Below are 13,518 nucleotides of genomic sequence, written 5' to 3'. Positions count from 1 at the left end.
ACACGAGTTCAAATCAAGCAATAATAACCAAGAATTGCAAATGCACTGCAAATTGTGAAAATCTGGGCGTTATGGACACCACATAAAAATACTTTTAACACGTGACCCACAAACTGTTTTCTTTATGATTGACTCCCCTCTCTACCTCAAATTATTGAATAAAGCAGAACTACAGGGTTGTCACTGCTATTGACAAACATGCAATTCTTGTCCATTTTTTTCCATTGGATAGAGGGGCATCTGATGCACATCTGCCATCCAAAAAGAAATTGAGAAAATAAATGTTCTTATTTCATTGTATTTATGACTGAACAATGCTTATCTCATTCGTTTCCTTTGACAGCGATAATCATCCAAACCATTTGGGTAAAAAATGGATTGGATGTTTTTTGTTCCAAATGCCAGTGAATGATTTAAAAACACTGACACAATTCAAAGGGAAGTACTTTCGGTTGCCAATTCAGCAAAAAAAAACATACAGAGAAAAACAAGAACTTGAATCTCTGAGGATACTCCCAAGCAGTTGTCTTACATAAGAGTGTACTGTATCAGAAGCAAATGTTTTAATGCCAATTCATAGATCAATAATAAAATTGCTCTCTCACAGTTTCCTTCGGTACACTTTTTGAATACATTAGACATCACACACAGACATCAGGTTGGTCTGGTTTTGGCATGTCTTTGTTTCTTCACATAGACCTTCCTGACAGTTTGTCCTCTGGGCTTTCTACAATCAGATTGGGGAATGTGAGTACATCCTCAGGTCATGCAAATTTGGAGCAGGATAAATGTTAGATGTGAATTGCTTGCCAGAGACTGTGCCAGCTTCAGTATGTCTTCATCTTTTGCTGTAAATGAAGCCACTTATTTTATCTCATGACTCATCTTGCTGGAATCTCTGTTTGATTTTGAACATTAATTCAGATGCTTGTCGAAATACGGAACCCCACAAACAAAAGTGCCATCGCACATCAGTGATTTTATGTTTGTTTTCTCAATAAATGACAATGTGATTAAATACTGTTTGGCAAATTTGAAAAAATATTATGATCAACCTATTGTTTTGGATTGTTTAGTTTTGGTCCAAACTATATATATTTGTTTTCCTTTGTCACTTATGTCGTCAAGCTATTAGTTTTTCATTTCCACGTGTTCTCATCAACCCTGTTATTTGTGTTGACGTATGAACTTCTCAAAGCTACTCATGTCTTGTGCAGGTGTGTGTTTCTGTCACGTTTATTTGCTCTTGTTCTTGTTTCAAACAGTGGTTGTAGTTTGTAGCTGTCAGTAACGGTCAGGATTTTATTTCATAGTATTGTTCTATATTCCCCTGGTTGTCTTGTTTCCCATTGTGATATATATATATATATATATATATATATATATATATATATATATATATATATATGATTAACGAGTTCATAATAACTGGTGCAGTGACTATTGTAAAATGTTTTTTAATATCTATATATAATTGTTTTAAAAGAATGAACATAATGAAAAGCAACATAAGTAAATGATCAAATAGTACAAATGTTTTTAGCTTTATTCTAATATTTACTTCAGTACAAACCTATTTTGTGTTTAGGTTTGGAGCATGTAATTTGAATTTCTTCTCAGTGCTGCTATTATGACAAATGCTGTATGTAAACGGCAAATATGTACAGCTGTGGTTGATAGTGTCTGGTGTTTTCATATGAGCAAGTTGTAACTCAAACAAGACAAAAAAAGTATGCCTGCTCATATATTTACTAAACATTCTGTGCAAATAAAAATGGTCTCTAATTAGTCAAGAACAATGTATGTCAAAGGTACCCTTAGAGTTTACACACATGCTGATGCAAGACCGTGCTTGTTGCGTGAACATGTACAAAGTCTGTTAAAATATCTAAGGAGAACAACCTGTTTTCTACTGTCTTCTGACATTGCTGACAAAAGAAGGAAGCGATTCTGCACTTGACACTAATGAGGAAAAAAAACGCTGCTGTGGCAAGACTTTGTCAAAAATGCATTAATGACAATAATTGAAGATATTTTTTCCATTCTCCCTCTTAAGATAATAAATGCAGCTGGTGTAATTTTTAAGGAGGTGAATAAGGTAAACTATTAAAATATGAGGCGGTACTTTATATTCACTTATTGCTCAAGTTATCTGTATTTGAATGAAAACTTTAGTAACAGTGAAAGCTAGTGATTGGTATTAAGCTTTTGTTTAACTAGCAATGCTGCACAAGGGATTTCCATGTGTCGTAAAATATCCTGAATTATATTTGCCAGGAAACGTTTTTTGTTCTGTCGTTCATGTGCAAACAAGAAAATCTGATTGAATCAACAAAGAAAATTTGCATAGGGAGTAGGTTGTGCTGGTTTGGGTAGTTAAATGAAACAGTGGATTTCTTCAACTCCCGAATCGCTGGGATTCCAGTCCATTTTTCTCTTATGATTTAAATGGATTCCACAGCGGGAGATTGTCCTGTTTTTGCCTGCACAGTAGTAAATACGGGTTTAACGTATCCGGTAGCAAACTGAGAAGGAATTCTTCAAAGTGAAAACACAGTTTATCTTATAGCTACTATCGATTCCTTACACCTACCATAAAAAGTACACTTAATGCTGCCTTTTGTTGTTTGAATGTTACTGGGATTATGTTGTGTTGTTTTAGGAGGAAGTAACAAAAGTGTATTGGTTCTTACTCTTTGCTGAATCCTAATCCGGTATATACAGAAAACTAATATATGAGACGATGGTAAAGTTATTAGCACATCCTCCTCACAGACCTGGGATGGGGGTTCAATCCCACCGGGTTCCGATTTCCACCCACATCCCGAAAACATGCATGCTTTGCTGGTTGAACACGCTGAATTATCCCTAGGTAGGAGTGTGAGAGTGAATGGTTGTCTGTCTCAGTGAGCCTTGCAATTGGCTGGCAACCAATTCAGGGTGTCCCCTGCTTACTGCCCATAGTGGGCTGGGATAGGCTCCAGAACCACCAGCGGAACAGAAAATGAATGACTGAATAATGGTCAAGATTTCTTGTTGTATCAAAGATGTAAAATATGGCTTAAGGCATGAGAATGACCTAAAATGTATCAGTCTCTTGCGCTGGGCGTGAGAGTTAAGAAATTTAGAGTCTTGATAGTTCGGCTTACCAACTGACCTGAGACCATGGCAAGACCAAGAGCAAAAGTGTGACCAGGACAGGTATTGAGTGCTATAACACTGCCATTTGGCCATGTTAGTTCAGCTGGCATTTGAGAGATGTGACCCAACCTAGTGGAAGGTCACCACCCTCCCAGTTGCTGTCACATCACTGAAAGTGTCACGTACTTAAAATGCCTAGTGTGTGTGTTTTTTTAATAAAAACCTAAAACCATATAATTTGCATAAAACCTGGTGCGCAATTTTTTTTCAATTACTATGAGCACATATGTGGCTAAAGAAGGTACTATTTAGTTAGCTAGTATATGGTTATAGCTATATGGATAAAGAGCGAAATAGCCAGCCAGCAAAACAGTTGGAGAGATAGACAGATAGATGAGCAAAGAAGAAGAAGAGAGTGCTCTGCTGTACAAAAGAAAAGACTGTGTTAAGTCATGAGTGGCAAGCGACATAGGTTGAATTTTTAACAAGTGAGATCACATCCCTTTCTCTAAACAGAGGAGGAACTCATCTTGGGGTGGACACGTCGCTATCTGTCTGAGTCTGTGCAGAAAACGGGACATCCGTAACTGCGCCGAGACAGTGGCACCCAGGAGGCTTCACACATGTCAGCAAGCTGCACGCAAGTGAAGTGTAAGCGTGTGCTTCCGTGAACTTGGGCTGGAAGTTCATTAAATTCATTAGTAATGCATGTGTTTATCGTTAACATTTGTTTAGGCATGTAGTGTGGCCAGAAACTTTGTTAAAGTGCATTAGAGGGCACTGATGTCAGCATGTAGGGTGTCCATTTCCGCTTTGTGGCTTTTAGTGAGGAAAGTAAAATCACAACATCCAACACAACCCAAAACAATAAAATTTTCTGCATGTGACCATTCATTCCTTCATTTTCCACGTATAGGTCTCAGGGGTGCTGGACCCTATCCCTGTTGACATTGGGCGAAAGGGGGACTACAGCCTGAACTGGTCGCCAGTCAGTCAAAAATAATATCATAATTGTTCTTCATCACAACACTTTTTATGATATACCGTATCATGATGTAGGCGTATGTGTATCTGAACATTACAAATGTATTTGGACAAGGAGGATATTTATTTGTTGAGAGTATTTTTATTTTGCCAATGCACCCCACTTGCAAAGTACAGTTTTACGAAGCATAAACTTTCTGGTTTTAAATGTAAAAAATAGGTTTGGACAGCAAATGCTTTATAAATGAAATTTTACAAATTTAAAAATTATTTCACTTTATTTTGTAAGGCTGTGAAAATCTGGGAGGTGCATGGAGCTATCAGTCTTACAACAGCAGCCAACTGTGTCAAAAAATAACATGGCTTTCGGTTCCATCATCACCATTTCATTTTTGAACACAGTACAACAAGGTTTTAATTAGCAATGTGAGAGAAGTATTCGTTTAACAATGTGTTCATTATTGTGGTGGTTCAGAACTGGCCCAAATTCTCCTGGGAAATGATTTCAATAGTTTGCGTGGGTTATTTCATTAATTTATAGGGGCAAACTGTCCAAAGACTCACAGAAAAACATCCTTCTCTGTTTCTTTCTCCTCCTACAATGTAGCTGAGACACCTAGTTTAAACGCACAATGAAGTAATAAACGTCGGCATCTGGTCAATTGAGTAATGACAGTGCTCGGATGGAGATGATCCACCGATATAGACTTGACATTGTAAAGAAGTTTGTACAAGAGTGGAAATACTAAAAGAGGTGGGGCGAATCTTAAAGAACATTTCCAGCTTGGCTTGGGAATGATCTTCCCTTGTTGTGATATTTTCCTTATGTCTTTTTAGGAGATTTGCCTTCACTGCTTTCTATGCAGACAGGCCTTTCACTTTGGGGGGCCCTCAGTTTCCCTCTCGCCTGACCAGGGAGCTTTCAAGGTACCCTGATGGATGCTAATGTCGGACTCTTTCAGATCGTTTTACAGGCAGTGCCTTTGATCTGCCAGCAGGCCTCTCTCCACGGGTTCCCTGTCCTGAGAACATGTAAATCCCAACCTTACAAACACCTGTAGAAAAAAACCCTGCAGAATGGGCGCACAGAGCAAGTTTCTGTAAAGAAGAAGAGAAGACACTGTATTGTGACATTTGGAACAAGGAAGCACATTAGATCGCAGCGGCGTCAAAGAATGAACGCAGAATGGAGGGCTGAGGAAGGAGTGGCCAAAGTAAGACACCACAGCTAACAAAGAAGGAAAAGAAGAATGGCTAGCAAAAGACGGCCGGACAGAAGGGACACAAGGGAATGGTAATCAAGGCCAGATAAAGAATTGCTGTGAGGGCAAAAGCAAAACAAAAGTTGGAGTAAAATAAGGACAAAAGTTCATCTGCGACTCCAGCATGAAAGACAGGAAGAGAAATGGTTGTAGGGACAAAGCAAGACGGAAATGGTGAGACAAAATTTGGGAAGGTCTGGATTTAGGATTTACAATTTCACTAAGAGAAATGAAAAAAAGAGAACTCCCTAAGGCAGATGAGCTTCAGCTTTGGAGCTCATGGGGGTGCTTCTGTTGAGATTGAAAAAAAAAATGGAGGAAGGACGAGGTGATTAAAAGAGACAAGTACAGTGGAGGCGACAGTGAGAGCAGTGACAGAGGGCCTAGATGGCCGGTAGCGCTGAATAGCAGGGCTGCTGTTGGACAGCTGGCTGGAGCTGATCAGAGGACAGCCTGTGGAAGAGAGCTTGTCTGCCTGCAGCCAGCTGTTCCGTCCGGAGGCCCACAGTGACAGCACAAGGCTCGGAATTGATGAGCAGAGGCGCTCGATGGAGTGCGGTGATGTTAACCTCTGTGAAGTAGTGCACTGTATTGCAGCTGGCACCCACTGTTTCCTCTTCCAAGAAAAAGAAAAATAGAGAACAGCTTAATAAAGAGGGATTTATGCGTATGTAGACTTTTTGATACTCCATGTCCTTTCTTTTATTTTCCCCTTTTCTTCCTTTGAGGGGAAATGGCATCTTCAATCCATCTTTTTGCTGTTTGTCTTTAGAGTTGTGTGGAGCTTCAGCCTATCCCAGCTGTCTTTGGGCAAAAGACTAGTGTTGTGCTCAAGACCACGCTATAGAGCACAAAACCTATGCTAAAACAGCGCTCATTGAGACCAAGACTTTTAAAAATGGATGTCAAGACCAAAAGATGACAATGAGTATTTATGTTTTAGCAGCCATTTACTGAGGTGTTGGAAGGTCAGTAAGACAATAATTGATGGTGTTTGTCATTGTACCAAGTGCATGTTCCTATTAAAAAGTAAATAATGTTGAAGAATTGAAGAAAAGTGGGTCAGCGTTGGTCAAGATCGGTCTCACCATAAAACCCAGAGGCCTGTTGGTCAGCTCAAGACAGAGACAAGACTACGACTTCTAGGACCCAAGAAAGAGAATATCACAACCTTTAAAATGTGGTCTTGCGTGATGCAACAATATATAAGACAGACTCCAGAAACTGGAGTACCTGGAAAAAAGTAAGGGAGACCATGCAAACTCCACACAGTGAGCACCAACTTGGGTTCAAACTCTCGAGCCCAGAACTGTGAAGTCGATGCACTAACCACTCGAAAAACCTGGGCTGCACTATGTCCAAGTTCGCAAAATGTAATTGCACCTCTACTGACCTCCTCATTGATCTCTACTTTTACATCCATTCAGGCTTCCATAAGGCGATTTTAGCACTCACAACCACCCCAGCCATTGATCTGTGAACATCTTCCTTCATCTTCCTGTTGTTCTATGAAAACAGAAGTGATGTCATTCCTCTCTGAGTTCAGGATAGGAAGACAACCCAGTCCAAAGTCCACAGTAGCGGCATCCTCCTGTCTGCATGTCTGCCCGTTGTCAGTTCGTCTGTCTGACCGAGGCGCATCCGGCCATCCTGACTCCCCTGCGACTCAGCAAGGCCTCTCTGTTAGGAGGAAGGAAGGAAGGAAGAAAGGCCCTGCGGTCACACAGGAGGGAGGATTTGGAGAAAGGGAGGGAGGAAGTGTGTAAGGGTGTCTTTGCTGGACTTGATCCACTCCATTGGAGCCCCTCACTAAAGAAGGGCTGTTTGTACAGGGCCGAGGACAAACACAAATGCGTGTGCGCTTGTTTATTGATGTGAGTGTACTTTCATTAGATCAAAAAAGAAACCCAGAGATATTACTTCTGTTATACACTTAATTGTTGTTCTGAGTATTGTGGGGGTTACCTGCAAGCTATACATTTGAATGTGTGTGTCTCTCAATGTGTTTCTATGAGTTTAGCGTTCATTAACGTGTGACTGCTTACCACAGTGGAAATTCAAATGAGTCATAATGTGCAGGCCATGTATGCTCTCTCACACGCTTCATGATCTCAGTGCCCAAAAGTACCTTCTAATTCCTGCTTTGGTTGTGACAAAAGAGCGAGGAAACCTGTGGTTACCAAAGCAGGTACTGTGTTTCATACTGGCAGAGTCAGATTTTTGAATAAAGTTTTTTTCTGATGAATGGTAACAGCAGTAACAGATGCATAAGTAATATCTTATCAGTATCTTATTAAAATATAATCCGATGGAGGGATGCAAAAATGGCGACTCTATAGCTATTGTGCTGAAAGTGCCTTCCATGGCAGCTCTGTGCCTGGAAGTAGACTAAAAGTATGAGTATGATCGAGCAAGTCAGGAAAGAGAAAGTGAAGAATTAGACAGGGATAGCCTCATTCTCATCTCTCCCAATGTTTGAAAACGTTGACCCTCTTTTGTATGCCACTAGCAGTTAGCAGTTAAATCATAAATCAACACAACAGTTCCTATATTGGGTCATTATTCTTTTGATTGATAAGATTTCCCCACCCTTTTTTTTACTGTGTATACAGCTGATAAGACTCAAGGGAGCTTTAAAAGGCACACCCTAGCCCGCTCTTGTTCAGTGACTAAAAATAAGTGGTGAAGTAATGTAAAAAACATTGCTCTATTTACATTCTGGTAAGTAACAGCCTCTAGAATGAACAGACTGCCTGCACTGTTAAATCTGGGTTAAATGACTGTGGGGAATTTTCCCTGCCCGGTGTCTAGCAGTGGGATAGAAAGACTTGTTGAGAAGTGAAGAGAGAAAAGGAAACTGCATAACAGGGAAGGTCAGTGAGACAGGATCAGAGTTCAAGAGCCTATTTCATATAAAACAAAGAATTCTGTTAGTGCGCCATTTCTTTCTACTGGCCAACGTGAGGCGAGTGGAAAAAGATAACACTCATTACTTGAGGATGGTATAGATACAAATCTCTGAGGCTAAATTTATGAATGATTGGGATCAGTGGCGCACGTGGATGAATGTGTGTGCTCTGGTAGTTCCTGTCTGGTGTCACGCAGCCACTCTGACAATAATGCCACCACTGTTATTCCTAATTAAACTCAGATATCATAGAGGCAGCTCAACCACCTACTTGCTTTTAATGTACACAGGAGATTGTTGAATGAGCAAGTATATATTGGTGCCTCTGCTTAGTTGTTCCAGAAATGGTTTGAAACCTTGACGTTTTCGCAAGTACAGCCACATTTTATATGTAAATGAACTAATCAGTTCCCAATACTACCTCATAAACCCTTTAAAAATTATAAACTTAACCCAAAAAAAGAGAAAGAGAAATAATTTATTAAGGCATTAAAATCAATGAAACACAAAGACCTATTTTTCATTAAATTTTGTATTATTAATGTGTATATGTAAGTGCACCATAATGGATTATCAGTAAAATGTTTTTTAATATCTCCATTTAAGTAGATATGTGCTATTAACAATAATTTCTAAACAGGCGAGTTTAATGAATTTAAGATAGTTAATATTTTGGCTAAAGTTTGAAGTTTGCAAGGCATGTAACATTTTTATAGTCTCAGAGGAAAAAGTTGTACGTGAACTGTTGGAAACAATTTAAAATGGTCTTGGGCAGTGTTCCCTCTAAGCTGCGCGCGTGCGCAATTGCGCACTACTCTCGTCTTCTCTGCGCAGCAGCAATCATATGGCGCGCAGTAAAAAAAAAAAAATCAGATTTTTTTTTTTTTTTTTTTTTTTTTTTTACCCCTTTCCCCATGATGGCGCCGTTTAAGCGGCAGCCAGTGGCAGTAGCTCTGTCCACTTATGTTTTTCGTGTTTTACAGCATGTTTTACATGAAAAATTAGAGGGAACATTGACATGCACCTGCTTGTGGCAGGTGTGATACTGGTGTGCCCATAGCGAGCAATGATGATGTCGTGACCGGATGATTCGCCTAAAGACGTTTCGCCGACGGACGTTTGACAGACGGACAGGTCGCCGAATGGACGTTCCGCCGAACGTCCATTCGGCGACCTGCCCGTCTGTCAAACGTCTGTCGGCGAAACGTCTTTAGGCGAATCATCCGAGTACCGATGATGTCGCTCACACTGGTACTCGGTGCGCTCAGGGAGGTTGACTTTCTGCTCAGACCAACGAAAAATTAGAGGGAACATTGGTCTTGGGCAGTGTTCCCTCTAAGCTGCGCGCGTGCGCAATTGCGCACTACTCTCGTCTTCTCTGCGCAGCAGCAATCATATGGCGCGCAGAAAAAAAAAATCGGATTTTTTTTTTTTTTTTTTTTTTTTTTATTTTTTATAACCCCTTTCCCCATGATGGCGCCGTTTAAGCGGCAGCCAGTGGCAGTAGCTCTGTCCACTTATGTTTTTCGTGTTTTACAGCATGTTTTACATGAAAAATGGACAGGTCGGACAGGTCGCCGAATGGACGTTCCTCCGAACGTCAACTGTCAAACGTCCGTCGGCGAAACGTCTTTAGGCGAATCATCCGAGTACCGATGATGTCGCTCGCACTGGTACTCAGTGCGCTCAGGGAGGTTGACTTTCTGCTCAGACCAACGAAAAATTAGAGGGAACATTGGTCTTGGGTGAGTAAAATAATTGAGCAAAGGAGCCTTGATTAAACCACTCAGGAGCCGACGTAGACCGAAATGTTTCATGTTGGTGTAAATGGTACTTCTTGTTCACATTTACATTGCAGCGATTGGCCATAATTTCAGAGAAAATATTCACAAGACAGTCGACATTTGAGCAGAGGTAAGTGGCATCTGTAACAACATACTTTCATGCATTTTGCCATGCTAAACAACCCCTCTAGCACCTAAATATCTGAAAAAAAGTAAAATGAGCGTTTGCATCTTATCACCAGGAAATAGCATTAGCCAAATTGTACTCTTGGGCTAGGGCTTGAAAGGGATGGCATGGCAGAGGCCATCATTAGCCCCGTCCCCTGACATGAGGCCTGCCTCTGATCCAGAGCCAAAGCTGGGCAGGAAGGCCCAAGGTAGCCACGAGAGGGTGGGCAGCCTTGGGTGGGCTCCTGCTAATGGGCCGCCAGCCATCAGGCTGGTATGTCGGAATGTGTGCCACCACTGCTCTTGCAGACGTCAGGGGACTTTGAAAAGGCAAGACCAGATGATTGCAGAATTTAAGGGGGAAAAAGGCACTAGCCCAGTCGAGCGCAGCACATGGCCGTTGCCTCAATCAGAGACCATCCACTTCTCATCTTGTCATCTGCGAGTGAAGTGAAGCCAAGCGAGCATAAAGTGCAATGGACTTGTTCTGCTTGGTCTGGTCTAATCTCTGCACTTTTCTTGACCATGTTTCCTCTTCCTTAGTGCAAGCAAAATAGTCCAATCGTATCCCATAATGCCATGCATTTTTTTCTCAGCATTTTAGCGCATGCCAGCTATTTTTCCCATGCTCCTTTAGCTTAGGATCTATTTGGGGCACATAAATAGTACTGAACCAGCTGATGATGCAAAAATAACTCATGAACAAGTTAAGGGATAAAAATAATATATAGTCAATGAGAAAGAATCATTTCTGAATATAGACAAACTATTGTTTTTGTTTCACGCCAATTTTTTTCCATCCTTTTTTCCCAGCAACTCCTATTTTTTGGCACTATTATACTGCAGCATTGCATGATGTTTCCTGTCAGAAACAATGAGCCAATCTAAAAGTTGAGTGCCATTATAAATGACTCTCAGAACAACGTGATGAAGTGAATTTCTATTCTAGCCGAGAGGCAAATCTAGCAGTCAAAATAATGTCTTTGTCGAGGTAAGAGACTTGGTCTCCCAGGAATTTATGACATGATATATATTGTGGTTGAACCACCTCTAGATTTCGAAACTGGTCGGAATACCCAGTTGCACCCCATTTGAAACCTTACCGCACTTGCGCTCCCGACAAAAATCAAAACTTTAGGTCAAGCGATGAGAGGGCCTTTGTACAGTAAAAATGCTGTCCAAGTACAATGACTAAAATTGAGATGAACAAAAACAGGATACCACGAAAATACTGTATACGTACATATGAAAAAAAAACCTTTGTACAGTAAAAGTATGGTGAAAGATTAAGGGCTGTGTTGCCATAAGCAGTTTCCAGACTGCCTTAACTGGGGACTACTATAAATACCAGTAGAACTGTGTTGCTCTGTTCCCTGAGGGATAACAAAGGAAGTCATCGATCCTCCCTACCATCATGGCTGCAAGGGCAAACCTTATGTTTGACCTTTCTGACGACAGGGATTATCATTACACGACCACGGGGCGCCACAAGAACTTTTTTTTCTTTTCAAATTGATGTTGTGCTTTAACTAATTTGCAAATAAACAATATCCTTGGACTACATTTATTTCTTGCAGATATTAATCGTAAATTAGCTACAAGAGTCCACAAAAATGTCCTTTCATCAATTGTTAATTTCTAGCTTTTCCATTTGAGAAACGCTGCAAAGAACTAACGGTAAGGTGCACAATGATTGATTAACACTGCTGCCTGTTCACAGATAACGTCATCACATGAGAAAAATATTGCACATTTATCTCTTCTTGAATTTATTGTCCACAGACGCCAAGAGAACTGTTCAGAATCTGCAGATTGAAATGGTAGCATGGTGACGCAAGCTAAACTGTACTGTTTTGTTGATGATCAAGATGTAAAATCTAATCTACAGCCCACTGCTGCAGGCCACAGCGGCCAGACGCCTTCCTTGTTCAAGTTCATGAGCACATTTATTTAGTTGACTGTGGAGACAAATTCAATGTACTTTCAGTCAAAAGCCACTCTTCAGTTTACTGAGAAAGCACAACTAACAGATCATTTCTGAGCAAATAATGTCAATATTAAAATTAAACCAAAATGTTTTCGTAAGGACGCTGAGTTTTTGCACACAATGCACATAAAAACAAATCCTATGCTATGCATTTAGGTAGAATATTAGGTTACCTCTACCAGTTCAGGGTGTTGTCTGCTTTTTGTACAAAGTCAGCTGGGATACACTCTAGCACCCCGTGACCCTGACGAGGATAAACGCTGTTCCAAATGGGTATCAGGGTATGTGTAAATCTGTTCTTTGGCAGAAATACCACAAAAATACATGGCTTTAAATTTCAAATTATTATTTTGGCTAATAGACAATGCACCTCTAAAATTGAGATTTCAATTACATTTCTCATATTACAGTTCAACAAAAAATAAATGATTGTGAATTTGTTTTATTTTTATTTTTAGGGGGAATATATTTTCCTTACTGATAGCACAGAATTATATTAAAAAATGATAACACCCATGTTAATTGATCTCAGTCTAGAAATAAAAAAATGGTTTGAGGACGTCAAAAGACTTTCACACAGGATTGGCCTCATGGAGTCCAGACCTTAACCCAATTGAGCATATTTGGAATGTTATATTTGAGATGAGAGAACATTAATTTATAGGGCTCTGGATGAAGAGAAATGCTGATACACAATAGAAGTTATCAGCGTACAAGTGCCGCATCTATTTTGTAATCAAAGCCAAATTGGTTGAATGGGATATTATAATGACTCCGAATTAACAGTTTTTAGAGGAGTCTTGGTTTTCCTCATCACATGAAAGACATTATCTCTTAAGATCTCTGAAATGAATAAACACACACTAAAAATAATGCATCAAATCCTATTTTAAAACTAGTTGTACTTGCCTGGAGATCTTGTTGAAATGTTGAATAAGGCGTCCTGTGATATGCGGTTAATGAATTGAAAATCTCATGGCCTTATGTAAACTTTAAGAATACACGGGTTGAACAATGTTGAAGTATGATTGCTTCATTTTGTTCACATTGGGCAATGATGATAGAAGATGCTCAACAAATTGAAATATACTGTAGTGAACAGGAGGTGGAAGGATTACGGATTGACTTATGTCTGTGTTGCAATATGTTAAGAGGGACTTGGTAGTTGAGACAGGATGAGGATGGGAGGAAGACAGGCAGAATCTGTGTGCATGTGTATGTTTATGCGTGTGTGTTTGTGTGGATCAGGAGCAGTTAGAATGGCAGTAGAGCAGATGTTTCCTC

General features: G+C 40.1%; 1 protein-coding gene across 1 annotated transcript in view; it reads right to left on the bottom strand.

The window, feature by feature from the left end:
- ccnd2a (cyclin D2, a) overlaps nucleotides 1–13,518 on the bottom strand; it is a 112,858-nt gene that overhangs the window by 40,853 nt on the left and 58,487 nt on the right. The window lies entirely within an intron of this gene.

The sequence above is a fragment of the Stigmatopora argus genome, chromosome 3 (assembly GCF_051989625.1).
Source record: "Stigmatopora argus isolate UIUO_Sarg chromosome 3, RoL_Sarg_1.0, whole genome shotgun sequence".
Lineage (NCBI taxonomy): Eukaryota > Metazoa > Chordata > Actinopteri > Syngnathiformes > Syngnathidae > Stigmatopora > Stigmatopora argus.
Note: the sequence above shows the minus strand (reverse complement) of the source record. Positions and strands in the feature narration are given on the sequence as shown.